Source organism: Protopterus annectens, chromosome 1.part2, assembly GCF_019279795.1.
Source record: "Protopterus annectens isolate FY-2018-M chromosome 1.part2, PAN1.0, whole genome shotgun sequence".
NCBI classification, from domain to species: Eukaryota; Metazoa; Chordata; order Ceratodontiformes; family Protopteridae; genus Protopterus; species Protopterus annectens.
Genome location: NC_056727.1, coordinates 938707771 through 938718630, shown reverse-complemented (window position 1 = coordinate 938718630; position 10860 = coordinate 938707771).

Here is a 10860-nt window from a genome sequence, read left to right as displayed (position 1 = left end):
TTATTTTTTTTGTTTTTTTTTTTGCAGAAATACACAGAAAATGCAGAGACAGTGATAAATTAGTTACACAGGCTAGCTTAATATCAGGGCTTTGGCCAGCTAACATCTACCTGAAATCAGCTGGATGTATAAGTGAATTTAAGTACACTTTTATCTGCTCGTTTGCATATAGTACTGTATTTAATTTATTTATTTGTGTTTTTCACTGAATATTAACTCAACTGAAGTTGTGGCTGTCTCTCTACAGTTAGTTCCCCACCCATCCTCCCTGTTCTTGTTTTGGTATTAATGTTGGTGGCTTTGAAATTGCCCACCCCTCTTGTAGATTTGTATTTGGATACTCCTTCTGGGCCCATCTCATTTGCTCACTCAACTGAGCGCAGTGAGATCATATTCTGATTTCTGGCACTCCTACTGTGTACATAGAGAGCATTTGGGAAGGACAACCCCTGTAGCCTCTTAATCCTGCTCTGTTCCTTCCCTCAAAAAAAAAAAAAAAAAAAAAAAATATATATATATATATATATATATATATATATATATAATTCATCTGCTCTTACTGTAACTGTCTTAGTTGCTCTTCTGCGTGCTGTTATCTGTTCAGTCGCTCTTACTCTGCACTTATTACTGCTTGTTAGTAGCCTTCTAATTTACTGCCTTCTGCACTTGATTTTTAGTCATTTGTTAATTTAATTGCACTTATTTGAACTGTATTTGTCGTAGAGTTGCTACACACTCAGGTGTGCTGGCCTGCACTACAATTTGAATTGTATTTACTGCTGTTTTAGCTGCTTTTCTGTAACAAAAAAATAAATTCTAAACTTGTTTTCTGCCTTTCCTGTAACTAGTCAAGTCCAGATACAGACTTGCTGTATCCAGGACTGTTGGTAAGCTTCTGAGCCCTCCAAGCATTTCTGTGTTGGAGGGAAGCCTTCTAGCTTATCAGTGGGAGTGGTAAGCACTAGGTAGACTATCTACCATAGGAAGAGTGGGCTTTGGCCCTGAAATTGTAGTTCATTGGTCATTTGGGCTGTTTTTCCATCTCTTTCTACTTTCTGGTTAAAAGCCCATTTTGTGTTTGGTCCCCGCCTTTCCTATAACTAGTGTAATCCAGGTACAGATTTGCTGTATACAGGACTGTTGGTAAGCTTCTGAGCCCCCAAGCCCTTCTGTGTTGGAGAGAAGCCTTCTAGCTTATCAGTGGGAGTGGTAAGCACTAGGTAACCTATCTACCACAGGAGGAGTGGTTTCTGGCCCAGACATTATAGTTTATTGGCTGTTTAGGAAGCTTTTCCATCTCTTTCAACCTTCTGACTTAAAAGCCTGTGTTTGTACTTGTTTCCTGCCTTTCCTGTTACTAGTCTAGTCCAGGTACAGATTTGCTGTATCCAGGAATCTTTGTAAGCTTCTGAGCCCCCCCAAGCCTTTCCGTGTTGGAGGGAAGCCTTCTAGCTTATCAGTGGGACTGGTAAGCATCAGGTAGCCTATCTACCACAAGAGGAGTGGTCCCTGGCCCAGAAATTGTAGCTATTGGGTGTTTGAGCAGTTTTTTTCCATCTCTTTCAACTTTCTGGTTTGAAAGCCGCACTTGTTTCTGTTTCCCGACTTTCCTATAACTAGCCTAGTCCGGTTACAGAGTTGCTGTATCCAGGATTGTTGGTAAGCTTCTGAGCCCTGCAAGCCTTTCTGTGTTGGAAGAAAACCTTCTAGCTTATCAGTGGGAGTGGTAAGCACTAGATAGCCTATCATCCACAGGAAGAGTGAGTTTTGGCCCAGAAATTGTAGTTTATTTGGCTGTTTGGGCAGTTTTCCATCTCTTTCAACTTACTGGCTTAAAAGCCTACGTTTGTACTTGTTCCCCACCTTTCCTGTAACTAGTCTAGTCCAGGTACAGATTTGTTGTATTCCAGGACTCTTTGTAAGCTTCTGAGCCCCCCAAGCCTTTCTGTGTTGGGGGGAAGCCTTCTAGCTTATCAGTGGGAGTGGCAAGCATTAGGTAGCCTATCTACCACAAGAGGAGTGGTTCCTGGCCTAGAAATTGCAGCTATTGGCCGTTTGGGCAGTTTTTTTCCATCTCTTTCAATGTTCTGGTTTAAAAGCCACACTTGCGGTTGTTTCCCACCTTTCCTGTAACTAGCCTAGTCCAGATACAGAGTTGCTGTATCCAGGACTGTTGGTAAGCTTCTGAGCCCTGCAAGCCTTTCTGTGTTGGAAGAAAGCCTTCTAGCTTATCAGTGGGAGTGGTAAGCACTAGGTAGCCTGTTTACCACAAGAGGATAGATTCTTGGCCCAGAAATTGTAGTTTATTGACCATTTGGACAGTTTGTCTGTCTCTTTCAACTTTGTGGTTTAAATGACCACAACTACGCTTGTTTCCCATCTTTCCTGTAACTAACCTACTGGGTAGCACTAGAAAGCCTTAAACTGATACAAGCCTTCTAGCTTAGGAGAGAGACTTTGGAGTGATTAAGTATCAGTTTTCTGTACTTTCTTGCTATACTTAACTGTTTTCTGCCTAAACACAGATTTTCCAGCATTTATTGTGATTTAAAAGCTTGTTTTTTTCACATATTGTACTTATTTGACTGCCTGCACTTTAAAAAAAAAATGTTTTTTTGTTTAAATAATTTGTTTAACTATTGTAGTCTACACACTAAAGTGTGATAGCCTTTTCTGATCATTTGTAGTCGTTTAAAGCTGTTTTAAGTATATTTTTTGCTGTTTTTGCCTTATCTTTTCAAAAAAACAAAAAAAAAAAAATCCTTGTTTCCCACCTTTCTAAGCTAGTATAGTCCAGTTTTTAGGCTAGTGCTGAATTCAGGGCTGTGATACTAATTTCTAAGTTGCCCATACCTTACTTGGATAGAAGGAAGTTTCTCTGTTCACCTGTGAGAGAAGGGAGCTTTGAGAAACCTATCTGTCCCTGGAGGAGTGGTTCCGGCCCAGAAGTTAGTAGTTTATTGGCCTTTTGGTGTAATTTCTATCTCTTTCATTTCCCTACTATAAAAACCATGTTTGCACGGTTTTGCACACTGGGCAGTGCCGGTTAGCTACGGTTAAATTATTCCCGGCTCCACTAAGTCTCCTCTTCAGTTTTTCCCTTGAAACTAGTCTAACTCTCAACCTAAGCACTCAAAAAGCATCTTACAGCCCAGCCCTTGCTCAAATCTAATAGCAAGCACTAATATACCCTGGCACTGATTGCCCAGCAGGGCAAGGCTTTTTATTCACCCCTCACCAACCAAGAAATTAAGCAGCTCACCCTACTATTCAGGCATGACCAAAGGGCAACTTCAGGTGCATTCTCCAGTTCAGCTGGTGAATCTGGGTATCCTGAGGCAATGTTACAACTGCCTCATGTACACAGACAACCCTCTCCTCCTACCACAAAACACTAACATATGCAAGAGATGCAATTATACAGCCAAACTTGAAGCTAAGCTATCTCCACCCAAGACTGGAACAGACAGTCAAGAGGAGAAGGTTAACACTTGCACCACAACTCCAGCAGCACACAGACCTACTAAAACAGCACTGGCAAAAAATACACATAAATACACAAAATTATACTCGGAGGCTCTAAATAAAAACCTGCAAAAGCATCAGAGACCTCCAGAGCAGACACCCAAACAACCTGCACTTCCCGTCACAAACCAGACAACACATAAAACACAAAATCAGTGTGCCGCACAATCACAGCCCTTAAGGCGAAATAACACACCTAACAAACTAGTAATAGGTGACTCTATAGTCAGGCACACTGACGTCCCACTCACTAGGCTGGATAAGCAGAAGGTTACTGTTAGCTGCCTGTCTGCAGCCAGAATCCGCCACATAATACAAGCACTCAGGTCACTCCAGAACAAGTACAAATAGGACTCTGTCATTGTTCATGTTGGTGTGAATGATCTGAGATGTACCTCCCTGGACTACATGAAAAGAGACATGGAAGAGCTCTCTGATCATGTAGCCCAGGCTGGTATGACCCTGACCCTGAGAAGCATCCTGCCCTCACCAAGAATGATACCTCAAGATAAAGAAAAAATGATCAATTTCACCAATTGGCTAAGTTTCTGGTGTCGTTCAAAGGGGATCCAGTGTCTGTCAGCCTGGGACGACATGCTCGACAAGTCGCTTTGCTTCACAAGAGACGGCTTGCACCTGTCACCCCTAGGCTTTCGAATACTGGCCAAGGCTCTTGCTGCCCTCATAGTGCCTTTTTTAGGCAAGGCTCAAAAGTCAAACCCACCTACGTAAACAGCACAATTAACAAAAAACTGAGGGTTATGCTACTCAATGCCAGGAGTTTAAATCTCAAAATGCACGCGCTTAAAGCACTCCTCAGTATGGAGAACGTCGACATCTGTGCAGTAACTGAAACCTGGTTCAAGGCTCCAGACAGCACCCCAGCACTACCGGGTTACAACTCATACCACACATTTTGGCCACAGAACACAGACCGAAACACAAAAGAAGGGGGGTGTATCCATATTCATCAAGGATACCTACAACTCCAGGTTAGTGGTGCAGCATGATACCTCTGAGATCATCCATGTGCAACTAACATCGGGCAAATCTGTAATGTAAATTGTGGCCTAATTCAGATCACTCTTCATACCCCAGGACCACCACTCCACATTTCTGCAGACGCTGGAAAACATGAAGGTCCTACCAAACACCCTGATATTGAGCAATTTCAATTATCCTACTATTCACTGGGAAAACTACTCGAGTACAAACTCCCAGGCCCAGCACTTCCTGGAATTCATCAGCTCAAATGCCCTGGATCAGCTGGTAAACTCCCCTACCAGAGGTGAAAACATATTGGACCTGGTCATCACCAACATGGGCGACAGCTGTTCCACACCGGAGGTCAACCCGTCACGGTTAGATCAGACCATAAACTAATCACTCTGGATGTCCACACCCCACCACCACCCCCAACTAAGGAAACCACAGTAAAAAACTTTTCTAAAGCAAACTTCACCTTACTTAAGACAGAGGTGGTAAGTTTCACAGCCCCCACGCTAAAGGATAATGCTGCCCAAGATGCAGAAACCTTTAAAAATGCACTCTATGAGCACCTACAAGGGTACATGGATCATGCCATCCCTAGCAAAACCAAGACTTACTCTTCTAAGAGAAGGAAACCAGGTTGATGGACCCTTGCAATAAACAGGCTATACAATAGAAGGAGGAAACTAGTTCAGAAAAAAAGCAAATCCCAAGAAGGAAAGACATTCCTGATCAGTATCAGTAAGAAACTGAGGTCCCTCATGAAATCATCCAAGGCTAACTTAGAAAGAAAAATAGCCAAGAATTCAAAAGATAACCACAAAGCCTTCTTTAGCTATGTTAAGAATCTAAGTGGCAACTCGCAGATATGCACTGAACTAGTGCAAAATAGCACAAAATATACTGAACCTACTGATACTGCCAACATCCTGTCAGATAGATTCAGTGCAAACTTTACCCCCTCTCACCTCCAAAAGGGCCTACAACAATACCGGTAAAGTGTAGTGTCCCAAAAATCACAGAAGCACAGGTGAAAACAGCCCTTTCAAAAGCCAAAAACACAGCGTCAATGGGACCAGATGGTGTCCCAGGCTGTGTCATGCATGAACTACAGAACGAACTAACCCCCCACCTAAACACATTGTTCAACCTCAGCCTCTCCACAGGCTACATGCCCATAGAATGGCACACAGCAACGGTTATTCCTCCCCACAAAGGAGGGGCCACAACTGACCCTGGTAACTATTGCCCCATAAGCCTGACTAGCCTGGTCTGCAAGGCTATGGAGCACATCATCATGGAACTCATTAACAAAGACAGTGGGAACCTCCAAACACTTGACCCGACCCAGTTTGACTTTGTTAAGGGCAGATCATGCCTACTAAACCTGGTTGACTTCTTTGAGACAGTCACCAAGGCCATAAACGAGGGAAAGGTGGTTCACACAGCCTACCTTGACCTCACCAAGGCTTTTGACCCCATTCCCCACTTGGGTATTACAGAAAAACTCACCAGCCTGAACATAAACCCCTACATCATGAGATGGGTTGCCAATTGGCTTACAGACAGAACTCACACGGTAAGAATTGCAGGCTCCAGGTCCGACTCTAAACCAGTCACAAGTGGTGTCCCACAAGGCTTGGTCCTGGGACCCCTACTGTTTGGCATATACATCTCAGAAGTACAGGCAAACACAGGAGGACTATGGCTAACCATGTTTGCCGATGACTGCAAACTGGGAGCCATAATTGACTCTCCGGCTGACATGGACATCCTCCAAAAGGGCCTTACTGAGACGGAGACCTGGTGTCAAAGTCATGGCCTCAGGCTAAATGCCAAAAAATGCATATTCATCCCATTTGGGAAAAACAAAACACCCACGAATTACCACATAGGTGGCAGCCCCCTTAATACAGAAGAGGTAATAAGAGATCTGGGGACCCAGGTAGATAGTAATCTCTCCTTTGACAATCATATTGCCAAAGTAGTTAGGAAATCCTTCTATGTGGCCCATCTAATTACTAAAGGGTTCGCATCTAGAAATAAAGAGATTATAGTGCCCCTCTACTCATCACTCATTAGACCCATCATAGAGTACAATGCCCCATTTGGGATGTACCTCTCAAGACACTTCCAGCAGCTGGAAAGACCACAAAAGTACCTTACCAAGAGGATTACCGGTCTCAAACATATGTCCTATGCAGCCTGACTGAAAAAACTCCGGCTGTACTCAGTGGCATATCGCTTACTCAGAAGTGATCTCTGCCTGACTTACAAAGCCATGTCCAACTCAGAATTGATGGACATGCTCCACCTAAAGAAATCCAAGTCACTGTGAGCCACGTGCTCTAGTGAGCTAAACCTCGCCACAATAATAAATAGAACATTCTGGAGGGATAGATTCCTGTCACAGAGACTCCTCATGCTTTGGAAAAAAATTCCAAATTACATCAGGCAGAGCCCCTCACTAACACGTTTCAAGAAAAACCTTGACGAGTGGATGGGTAACAGAAAATACACCCCGGGATCATTTCATTGGCTCTGCTTGACAGAGGGTCAGTTAATTAATCAATGTGGCTGCAAAAGCCGACAGACTCTGGCTAGGCTTATAAATGCCCTTGGGCAGATAGCCTAGTACCTACCTATGAACCTATGAACCTATTACATGCACAGATAAGCACAGAATCATCAGCATATTGTATAAGAGAAGTTGTATCTATGGAGATATAGAGGTTATTGATAAAGATACTAAAGTGGATCAATAATAGATCCTTGTGGTACACCAGTGGAGAGCTGCACGTATGGAGAGAGAGAGAGTATTCTGCCATTTTACAGACCGGAGCTTGTCAGTTAAGTAGCTGTTGATCTACAGCAATGAAAAAGAGGATAGTCCAAGGTGAGATCATTTATAAAGAAGTTTATGTGAGCAACTTTGTCAAATGCTTTTGACAGGTCAAGAAATAAGGAGGAAACAAGTTTGCCTGAGTCCTTGTATCTGTTTATGGTGCCAGTGAATGATAGGAGGGCAGCAGTTGTACAGTGTGTTGGGTGGAAGCCATGTTGGGTGGATGTTAAAAAGTGTTCTTGTAGATGATAGTGGAGGAGTAGCATATGAATGCATCTTTTAAGAATTTCTGAGAGAGGTGATAATATTGCAATAGGCTGAAAGTTAAGAGACCTAAACAGAAATGTCACCTTTATGAAGAGGGATAATATAGGAATGTTTCTATAGTAAGGGTACATAGGATTCAGCTGTTGATGTGTTGATAAGGATAGAGACTCGGTATGCTGTGGCACTGGCAACAGTATTTGAGTATTCAGGTGGGAGGCTGTCAGCTGCAATGGAGCAAAGTTTGAGTTTAAGTAGAAGTTTTTATCACTGTTGTATTGATGGATCATAAATGGATGTTGTTAGCAGTGGATATACAGGGTGAATTAGGCTTAGCTGGGATATGGGGGGGGGGGGGGAGCAAAGGAAGCAGTGGTGTGCATTTTGTAAGGAGAATGGAGAATGTAGGTTTTGTCTAACTTGTAGTTTGCCGAATTACTAGGATTGGGTATTACTGAGGTGGTGGTAGTAGCAATGGATGGAGGTGAAGAGTTTCTAGCAAGGGAGATAATGCTTTCTATGAAGTAAATGTTGAATAAGATTGCAATTTCTAGTGGAAAGCTATTTTGTGTAGGGTTGGATTCCTTGTCTGAGCCCGGATGTTACAGGTTATGCTTTAATGCCAAGAATTTGTGTTAAAGTTGTAGACAGCTATAATATATATATATTTTTTTTATCTAGGTTAACTTTTTTTTTCTCTCGGGTTGCTCAGTTCTCTATAAAGTTGCAGGTTACAGGGAGTTCTAAATGTAAGGCAGTCATTCCAAGCTTTGCCTCTGTTAGACATTGTAGTTTTTGTCTGGGTAGTGAGCCATGGTGTATGGTTAACTTAATATTTCTTATGTCCTATTTGTATTTTCTCTTTGCATTTTTCAAGGTCTTTCGCATTTTCAGTGTCATAGGTTTCACTGTTATTTCCATTTTTGCTGATGATATTTCACTTGCATTATAATACCTAATGTACATTTTTATATATTTTATGTATAAATTAGGTGTATTATATGTATATTCTCTTATTTTCTTTTCTTTTATATTTGTATAAGCTTTTCTCTGGAGTGTTTGTCCTAGGGTCTTGACTGAAAATGGGCTATTAGTTCAGTTGTACTTTGCCAGTAAAGAAAAGCTAACTAAATAAATTAATTTAACTGATTCAGAGACAGGCTATTGAAAAAAAAATGAGTGCGCTGGATGCAAAATCACAATATATAAAGCATTCAGTCCAGCTCTTTCTGGTCCAGAAGACACATTAACAGTGAAGCAGTTAAAAACTCTTGTTGTCAAAATCCTCACTTATGCGTGATAATTACTTATCAACTACCAAGGGCTTAGATACCATTAATGTGTGACTTCTTAATAACATTATCAAATTTAGTGAATGTGCACAATGTTAAAAGTGAATGAACATTTGCTTAAATGAGTTCATTATATCGTACACTGTCCTGTGACTTACTAACACAATGCAAAGCTAATACAAAACAAAAGTATAAAGTCAGTAGGAGTGTAGATTTATCGTAGTATCCCCAACGACAATCCCCAGGGCATTTTGTGGGATGCCTGACATTCTGAAGGAAACTACAGAAACATAATCTCTGCAGAGTTTCCTGGGTCTGTCTCATGGCCTACTACATGTAGACTATGTCTGGTACACCTTTCTTGAGAAGCACCCAGGTGGTATCCTCACTATTATTATTAATAATATTTTATTATTTTACATTTCTCTATTTTACATTTGTTTACCGGGAAAGTCCGACTGGACAGATGCCCTTTTTCAGCAGAGGCAGGGGGAGAAAAGCTCCACTTAGTACAAAAAAAATAGCAATATGCTACATAGTATATAATATACATACATGATGAAATTAGAAACTGAGAAGAATTTTATACACACATAAGGAAGGTAGACACTCAGGGAGATATGTTTAACAGTATAGTATAAGCAGTTATTACATTGATCTATAACAGAATTCATTCAAGCTTCAAATTAACACTCTATATTTAAAGGTAAATAACATTATAATGTTAAAATAATAATGAGCAGACCAGAGTTTGAAACATACAATCATCATTTGCGCATATATAATTGGAGACATGAGTAATCAGAGGTATTTATGCCTATCATAAAGTTGATACTGAGTGTTATTTCTAGGCAAGTAACAGCTAGGGTATACAGTGGATGGCATGAGGCTAGAAAGGCTTATAGGTTAGACTGAGGAAAGAGTCTGGACTAGAGTTGGGAAGGTGGCTGTAGAGATTGATAGGAGGCTGTTAGTCAGGGGTAGAGCAAGGGCACAGCCATTTGCTAAAGAGGTGGCTTTTTAAGCTTGTTTTAAATAGAGCTAGGGATGCTGTGAAGGTAACGTCTGCTGGCATTTCATTCCAGATTTTTCCTATTTAGTTTGCAAAGAGAGAATCACCTGCTTGATTTTTGGATATATGGGTTTTTATATGGTGTTTGTTGGTGGAGTTGAGTGGTCTATTGGTGGAGTAAGGTTGAAGAAGTGTTTGTAGGGCTGGTGCTTTTTCGGGATCTGAGAGGATTTTATGAGCTGATGTTAGTTGTATGTAGTGGAGGAGTTGGGGGAGTTCTAACCAACTGAGTTGCTTGAGTGCAAGACAGTGGTGAGATCTAGCTGGTAAATTTGTGGCATATCTGACAATTTTACTATAGTAGGTTTCAAGTTTTTGTAATTCAGATTTCTTAAGATTAGTGAGTATGGGAGCTGCATACAGTAAGGTTGATATTAAGTGGGTTTGGACAATGGCAATTTTGGTATTTTTGGTGAAGGAGTGTTTGTTCCTGTATAGGGTACCAAGTTTTTTGTGTACTTTTTTACCGTCTGGGAAATGTGAATATCATATTTAAATTTACAGTCAAATTCTACTCCTAAACATTTAGTGTGGGGGGATGGTTATGATGGTGTTGTTGAGTGAGGCAATATTGAAGGTGTTGGGGGGGGGGGGCAGTTTTGTTGGGACTGAAGACCATTAGTTTGTTTTTTTAGGGTTTAGGATTAAATGAACATTTGTGAGCCAACTCAACTTCATGGAAGGCTTTTTGTGTTAGATTCTGAAGTTGTAGTAGAGAGGGTGCAGAACAAATCACTGTTGAGTCGTCTACATATTGGATGAGTGAAGCATGAGGGATTGATAAGTGAAGGTTATTTGTAAATATAGAGAACAGAAGTCGGCCTAAGGAGCCTTGAGGTACTCTTAGGGTTACTGGTAATGGGGTGATAAGG